Source organism: Coregonus clupeaformis, chromosome 39 (assembly GCF_020615455.1).
Source record: "Coregonus clupeaformis isolate EN_2021a chromosome 39, ASM2061545v1, whole genome shotgun sequence".
Lineage (NCBI taxonomy): Eukaryota > Metazoa > Chordata > Actinopteri > Salmoniformes > Salmonidae > Coregonus > Coregonus clupeaformis.
Window position 1 is genome coordinate 12,418,747 of NC_059230.1, and position 8,292 is coordinate 12,427,038.

Below are 8,292 nucleotides of genomic sequence, written 5' to 3' on the forward strand. Positions count from 1 at the left end.
TTTATTGATTACATTTTTATTAATCTTTGTTTTATAAATTTTTCTTCCACTTTGACATTAGATAATTTTGTTTAGATTGTTGACAAAAAATGACAATTAAATCAATGTTAATCCTGCTTTGTAACCCAATAAAATGTAAAGAAATCCAAGGGGTCTGAATACTTTTGCAAAGCACTGTATCAGCGTCAAACCGTTTTCGGATGTGGACAGCAACCCCCTGCTTAGATCGAGGCAATCTCAGAACAGTTTCACTGCACTGTGATGACAGAAAGGTGCAGCTGGTAAAACACACACAGAGAAGGACCCACCATTGCAGGTACAGGATTCAGAAGCACTTGGAATGGGTGTGATTGAATCATCCGCCGAGATGCACTAACTCAAATATGCTTTTGGACTTCTTCTATGGAGGTGGGCTTCTTTCTGGTCCACATCACATGCATTCTGTACATTCTGTACCAACTTGGCACTAACAAGACTGCATCTACGTTGTTTTCACGTCATTTCAACATTATTTTGTCAATCATTTCGGTCAATCATAGTGGTGTACCAACAAGTTGTATGTTGAAATGACATCAGAGCCAAGTATACTCCAATCATTTTGCATTGTAAATGACCAGGTAGAATTTAACAACCCGTTAGTGTACCTGTTAACATCACCATGGATTAGCCCCAGGAAAATACCTACCAAGATAGGTGAGTGTTAGAGTTCAAAGGACAAAGTCAATACCGTAAGGTCTCTATATTTCTTTCCTCAACTAGTTGTTCTACTTTTTTCAGCCAATTAATGGACAGAAAAATATAGTGTTGTATATCTCTCATGGGACTGACGTCACTGGAGCTACATGTGCAACTGGTGCATCAGGCCAACAGATTCATCACCTGACCCGGAGCAGCACTGCCAGAGACCCTGACCCTTAACCTGCGATAATGTAAGACCTGGGTTCAAATAGTATTTATTTTCCTTCAAATATTTTGAATGTTTGATTGGGCCTGCCCTAAAGTGCCAGATGGACGGGGTTTGTACTTTTGGGACTACTCCATTGGTGCCATGGAGCCAAGCTCAATCAAGCACAGCTCAAGTATTTGAAAGAAAACAAATACCATTTGAACCCAGGTGTGGTTAATAGACACGTGACTCCATGAGGAACTGAAATACACTAGCAGTCAGAGGGTCATGGCTAGAAGGGATATAGCTTTTGTCAAACTGAAGTCAAAAGTTGAATATGTTTTGCATTTTAGCTAACCCTAACACTTTTCCTAACCTTAAACGAATTATCCTAACCTGCTACGTTAATTTTCCTAACCTGCTGTGTAAGTTCTCCTAACCACTACGAAAAGTAAAATCTGACAAAAGCTGTATTCCATCTACCCAAAACCCAGTCAGACCCCTGGCACCACAGCAGAGACTCGAGCACAGCCAACCGATGATGTCAGGTTGACGCATGTGGCTGCCTGTCTGTCAAATACAAACTGAGCTATGATTCTCTGCATGTCTCATGCAAGTTATCTGGTGGCTTTTTTTCTATTAAGTTATACAGCAGGTTAGTGGCTAGATGCTACACTGAACAAAAATATAAACGCAACATGTAAAGTGTTGGTCCCATGTTTCATGAGCTGAAATAAAAGATCCCAGAAATGTTCCATATGCACAAAAACATAATTTCTCTAACATCCCTGTTAGTGAGCCTTTCTCCTTTGCCAAGATAATCCATCCACCTAACAGGTGTGGCATATCAAGAAGCTGATTAAACTGCATTATCATTGCACAGGTGCACCTTGTGCTGGGGATAATAAAAGGCCACTCTAAAATGTCACACAACACAATGCCACAGATGTCTCCACTTTTGAGGGAGCGTGCAATTTGCATGCTGATGGCAGGAATGTCCACCAGAGCTGTTGCCAGAGAATTGAATGTTAATTTCTCTACCATAAACCGTCTCCAACCTTGTTTTAGATAATTTGGCAGTGTGTCCAACCGGCCTCACAATCGCAGACCATGTGTATGGCGTTGTGTGGGCGAGCGGTTTGCTGATGTCAACGTTGTGAACAGAGTGCCCCATGGTGGCGGTGGGGTTATGGTATGGGCAGGCATAAGCTACAGACAACGAACACAATTGCAATTTATCGATGGCAATTTGAATGCATAGAGATACCGTGATGAGATCCTGAGGCCCATTGTCGTGCCATTCATCCGCCGCCAGGTTTCAAGTATGATAATGCACGGCCCCATGTCGCAAGGATCTGTCCACAATTCCTGGAAGCTGAATATGTCCCAGTTCTTCCATGGCCTGCATACTCACCAGACACGACACCCATTGAGCACGTTTGGGATGCTCTGGATCGGCATGTACGACAGCGTGTTGCAGTTCCCGCCAATATCCAGCAACTTCGCACTGCCATTGAAGAGGAGTGGGACAACATTCCACAGGCCACAATTAACAGCCTGATCAACTCTATGCGAAGGAGATACAGTGCTATGAAAAAGTATTTGCCCCCTTTCTAATTTTCATGGTTTTCTATTAAGGCATGTCGTCCAGGTCCTGAGGCAGCAAAGCATCCCCAAACCATCACACCACCACCACCATGCTTGACCTTTGGTATGATGTTCTTACTGTGGAATGCAGTGTTTGGTTTTCGCCAGGCAATACTGGAACCATGTCGTCCAAAAATTTATACTTTTGAATAATCTGTCCATAGAACGTTCTTCCAAGAGTCTTGATGATCATCCAGGTGCTTTTTGGCAAACTTGAGTCAACTCTTTGGACGAGATGGGCTTTGCTGCCTCAGGACCTGGACGACTTGCCTTAATAGAAGGAACCATGAATTCTGCTCTGTATCAGATAATTCTACAGGAGAATGTCAGACCATCCGTCTGTGAGCTGAAGCTGAAGCGCAGCTGGGTCATGCAGCAAGACAATGATCCAAAGCACACAATCAAGTCTACATGAAAATTGCTAAAAAGCAACAAATTGGAAGTTTTGGAATGGCCTAGTCAAAGTCCAGACCTAATCCCAATTGAGATGTTGTGGCAGGACTTGAAACGAGCAGTTCATGCTTGAAAACCCACACGTCACTGAGTTAAAGCAGTGGGCCAAAAATCCTCCACAGCAACGTGAGAGACTGATCAACAACTATAGGAAGCATTTGGTTGGAGTCATTGTAGCTAAAGGTGGCACAACCAGTTATTGAGTGTAAGGGGGAAATTACTTTTTCACACAGGGGAATTGGGTGTTGCATAACTTTGTTTATGAAATAAATATGTAATTGTTGTGTTATTTGTTCACTTATGTTCCCTTTATCTAATATTAGGTTTTGGTTGAAGATCTGATAACATTCAGCATCACAAATATGCAAAAGTTGAGAGAATTAGAAAGGGGGCAAATACTTTTTCATAGCACTGTATGTTGCGCTGCATGAGGCAAAGGTGGTCACACCAGATACTGACTGGTTTTCTGATCCACGCCCCTACCTTTAAAAAAAAAAAAGAATCTGTGACCAACATATGCATATCTGTATTCCCAGTCATGTGAAATCCATAGATTAGGGTCTAATTTATTTATTTCAACTGACTGATTTCCTTATATGAACTGTAAAATCTTTATATTTTTGTTCAGTGTAATTTATTGTACAGATCTACAAAAAGGAATCCAGATCCTTGCTGACACAACAAAACATCTCCATGCAGTAAACAGCTAAACGCCCTCTTGTTGTGTATCAAGGCTATTGGAAGTGCAACTCCATGCCAAGACTCGAAGGCAGTTCCATTATGTTTCACTTAATTTGCCAGAGAACTTATCGGAATGTTCCCCTTTTTAATGAGAACACTGGTCTCATCTTTTCGCAACTAAAATGGATGAATGGGTAAGAGAGTTGTTAGCTAGTGGTTTACAGGCTGGTTTGTCAGAGCCTGGGGTGTGTGTGTGTCATCTCACTGAATGACTGGATCATAATCAGAGTGAAGTGAACAAACATACAGTATGTTTACTACTGAGTCGTTTAGCAAACTACTGAGTTGCTATGGCAAACTCTTTTTTTTTTACTTTTAAACTCAGACAAAACAGAGATGCTAGTTCTAGGTCCCAAGAAACAAAGATATCAGCTGTTTGATCTGACAATTAATCTCAATGGTTGCACAGTCGTCTCAAATAAAACTGAAGGACATCGGCGTTACTCTGGACCCTGATCTCTCTTTTGACGAACATAAAAAATATTTAAAGAGCAGCTTTTTTCCATCTTCATAACATTGCACAAATCTGAAACGTTTTGCAGAAAAACGAATCCATGTTTTTGTCACTTCAAGATTAGACTACTGACCTGTTCCCCGGACCTGCTACCTTATCCCGGACCTGCTGTTTCAGCCCTCTCTCTCCCTCTCTACTACTGAATGCTGAATGTTTGGCTATGAAAAGCCAACTGACATTTACTCCTGAGGTGCTGACCTGTTGCACTCTCTATAACCACTGTGATTATTATTTGACCCTGCTGGTCATCTTTGAACGTTTGAACATCTTGAAGAACGATCTAGCCTTAATGGCCATGTACTGTTATAATCGCCACCGGCACAGCCAGAAGAGGACTGGCCACCCCTCAGAGCCTGGTTCCTCTCTAGGTTTCTTCCTAGGTTCTGGCCTTTCTAGGGAGTTTTTCCTAGCCACCGTGCTTCTACATCTGCATTGCTTGCTCTTTGGGGTTTTAGGCTGGGTTTCTGTATAAGCACTTTGTGACATCTGCTGATAAATACATTTGATTGATTGGTAAAGTGGCATAGGAAAAACTGTTTGGTGTAGGATGACTGCATAACTTGTTGTGACATCATGGGATTGATAAATAATGAGATTATGCGCTGCATAAAATGACTGCTAGCTTTATTTGAACTTTTGGCTCATTTTCAACGGAAAACACTATTGGCAACTGCACCTCATTACCTTTAATACTGACCCAGGTCTGGTGGGGTGAGAGTGAGTGAAATAATAAAAAGTTAGCTGAAGTTAAGTTGTGTGTGAGTAAGGATTCCCTACCTGAGAGGTGTGAGAGACGGCAGGATGGTCACCAGACTCCAGTGAGCTGGACGCTGCAGAAGACGCAGGGGTGGTTAGGTCTATATTAGACTAGTAAACCTCTCGGTAACACTTAACATTACAGTGCCCTTATTACTGTGTAATTATTTCTGTAAGTACAGTGTAACAAGTATTGTAATAACTCATTGTTACACTGTACTTTCACTGTTCTAAGGTTTGGATAAGGTTAAGACTAGGGTTAATGCTCAGTGTACAGTGTAACAATTGGCAATTACAATACTTGTTACACTGTAGTTACAGCAATAATTACACAGTAAGCCTAATAAGGGCATTGGAATGTAAATTGTCAAAAGTCCATATGGAAAGAAATAAAACTTTCTGCCCAAAAATACCGTTAGGTCTATTAGCTTAATAGACCTCAATAGTTTTAAAGAATATGCAGTATAGATACAAAATCCCCTATGGAAAATAGGAATGACAGTCAGAAATAGGGTGATCACATTTAAAATACTCAAATGCGGGACAAAGGGATGATTTTGCGGGACATTCGCAGGACAGTGTAGCCTACATTAACATATTTTTTCGGCAGCAAGAGCATGGAGAGCCACACAAGTTGGACCAAATCACGTGATATATTTTCAGTTTAATCACCATTTTCTGTCTATACGGCTATTTATTTACTTTTGTAGCTCTTCCTCAGAAGCATGCTTTTTTAACAGTCCTCTCCAAGTTTAGCTGGAATTTAGACCGAAAGGATTTGACAAATGTGATTGTTTCCCATCGCCTTGCGCTGCGCAGAATATCAGATCTCAACAACAATTGGAGAAGTGCTTAACATCACCAGTACCTCATTCTCTAATTCAGAAACAATCACATATTAATAATACATACCAAATGTAGGCTTGTTGTCTTCGGCTCTTTTAAAAGTTTGACTAGAAGGCAGAATCCATGCTACGCAGTGAAGGTAACTCATGGACTATATAACAGACTATTTATTGTTGAGGTCTGTTCTCTGTGGTTTTGTTAAATCCGCTTCTACAGATCGCAAACTCCCACACCTGCCACCTCCCAATGAAAATGCTAAGAGGGTTTCGCCGAATAGGACAACGCATGCGCAGCAGCAGCTCAGTTGATTCCAATGGATAGTCTAAGCAACACCATCGGCTACACATATCACACTTACGCTATATTATGTAAAATGCTATCGTTGCAAAACGAAACATTTAAATAGCCTAGTATTCATTCCAGACATTATTTTACGGTCCAACATTGTCCGTGATAAGACAAGTCTCAGAAATCCCAGACCTAGGGCAACAGCACGTGTGCTGGAACATTGGTCAGATTGTGGTAGGTAACCCATCTGTCTAAACTATGATAAAACCGTGTGATCTCAATTAAAATGCTTTTGAAATTATTTAAACACTTTCTGATGATGCACTCTGTTGGCGGTGTATATAGCCTAGCCTACTAGCCTACACATGGGACTCGTAAGGAATATTTTAGTTGGCTACCATATGCTCAAAGCCCACTGCCGCCTTCTCCACTTCTGTATCATAGGCTATCCGCTACCCTTATCATGTATATCCTTCACTTTCAAGCATTTCTAATGAAAAATACAACAGACATAGGCAATGCAAATGAAAACGAGAAACGGACTTGGCTATAAATATAAACATTTTCGTGCGTGCAGCAGATCAGAACAGGCAGTGAAATAGCTTCGATATAATCAATGAAGCCAGCAGGCTTAGCTTGAGCGAGTTCGAGACACTTGCACGGTCTTAAAAAAAAAAGTTGTACCTGTAGCCTTTCCACCTGTTTTCAGTTACTTTTCCGGCCACATGTTAGGCTATAGCCTAAAACATTCGTCTCTTGGTAGCCTATAGGCTATGACCACGAATGCAGCTGTAGCCAGCATGGACATCATGTATACGCTAATGTCTGCTGAATTGCTATTAACCAATGGGCTACCGGCTTCCCATTTAAAGCGGTCATCAAAGCAAAGGGTCGCTATTTGAAGAATCTCAAATATAAAATATATTTTGATTTGTTTAACACTTTTGTTTGGTTACTACAAGATTCCATGTGTTATTTCATAGTTTTGATGTCTTCACTATTATTCTACAATGTTGAAAATAGTAAAATAAAATAAAAAACTTGAATGAGTAGGTGTTCTAAAACTTTTGACCGGTAGTGTATACTTTTCTTTTTCAGAAGTTATGAGGTCCGAAAGGCACGACCCAGCTATTGCTACTCACCCCGTTATGGGTTGATTCGTTGATTCATTAATTTCCAGTCATCTCTTCAACACGTTTATCATAGGATATGTGTTTTCAAATTGCCGTGATGTCGTATTACTAACAGCAATGCCATAAATGAGCCGACTGTGTCAATTGGTTATGACTGTGTAGGCTAGTATGGTTCTGCCTATCATGAATGGAAGGAAAGCGCGCGATGGCGTTTCTCAAGAGCGCGCCTTTGTAGGGGGCTTTGCGTGAATGTAGGTCTACAATTATACAGCGCGCTATTAAAATCATGCGTAAAAGTATTAATATGTTTGATTTAAAAATGTTTAGGCCTACAAAATTCCTATAGTAATGATACATATTTGTTGAGACTTGAAGTTTCACCAACAAGCAAACCAATTGTGGCGGTTAATGGTTGTGCTTAGAGGGAGTACACAGCTCCGACCGGAAGTGACTTTTCGTAGCAGGTTAGTTGAACATTTTAGCTAACCCTAACCCTTTTCTTAACCTTTAGCTGTCTCATAACCTGCCATGTTAATTATCCTGACCTGCTGCATAAATTCTCCAAACCTGCTAGGAAAAGTCACTTCCGCTGGGGGCGTGGTTGGAAAGTCCCCTCTCATTTCCAACGTTTGTCTATGCAACTGCCTCTTCTCCTCTCCGCCATTCCCTCGCAGACAATGGTTGTGTCCGCAAACGTAATGCATCCTCCTTCCTCAAAGGAGAGCGTTGGAGGAGTGGTTCCAAGGTCCCTCCCTCGGACCTCATCCTCCAATGAGCTTTGATAGGAATTGAGGAAACAAGGACGGCAGAAACTAGAATTCCAAAATCAGACACAGTGTGCATCATCCGAAATGGCACCCTATTCCTATACAGTGAACTACTTTTGACCAGAGAGCCCTGGTCAGACTATCGGGCAGTGGTTACCAACGTTTTCTGAGTCCAGATCACTTTCGCACTATATAAAAAATATGACTTACATTTTAAAAACATTAACCTAATAAAAACAGTTCTGTAGGAATGAGTTTTGT

The 8,292-nt window shown here is 41.1% G+C and overlaps 1 protein-coding gene across 5 annotated transcripts in view; it reads right to left on the reverse strand.

The window, feature by feature from the left end:
* The window catches only part of slc16a13 (solute carrier family 16 member 13), a 29,175-nt gene extending 21,740 nt beyond the window's left edge, over positions 1 to 7,435 (reverse strand). Inside the window, exons 1-2 of one of the 5 annotated variants that reach the window (XM_041867992.2) lie at positions 7,274 to 7,435; positions 5,019 to 5,071 (exon numbers count right to left, since the gene is read on the reverse strand). The gene's annotated coding sequence lies outside the window, so the exon portion shown is untranslated. Of the gene's footprint in view, positions 1 to 5,018; positions 5,072 to 5,909; positions 6,127 to 6,815; positions 6,945 to 7,273 lie in introns of those variants that run through there. The other 4 variants (XM_041867993.2, XM_041867995.2, XM_041867991.2 and 1 more) reach the window with 4 other exon arrangements.
* Between the last annotated feature and the right edge of the window lie 857 nt (positions 7,436 to 8,292).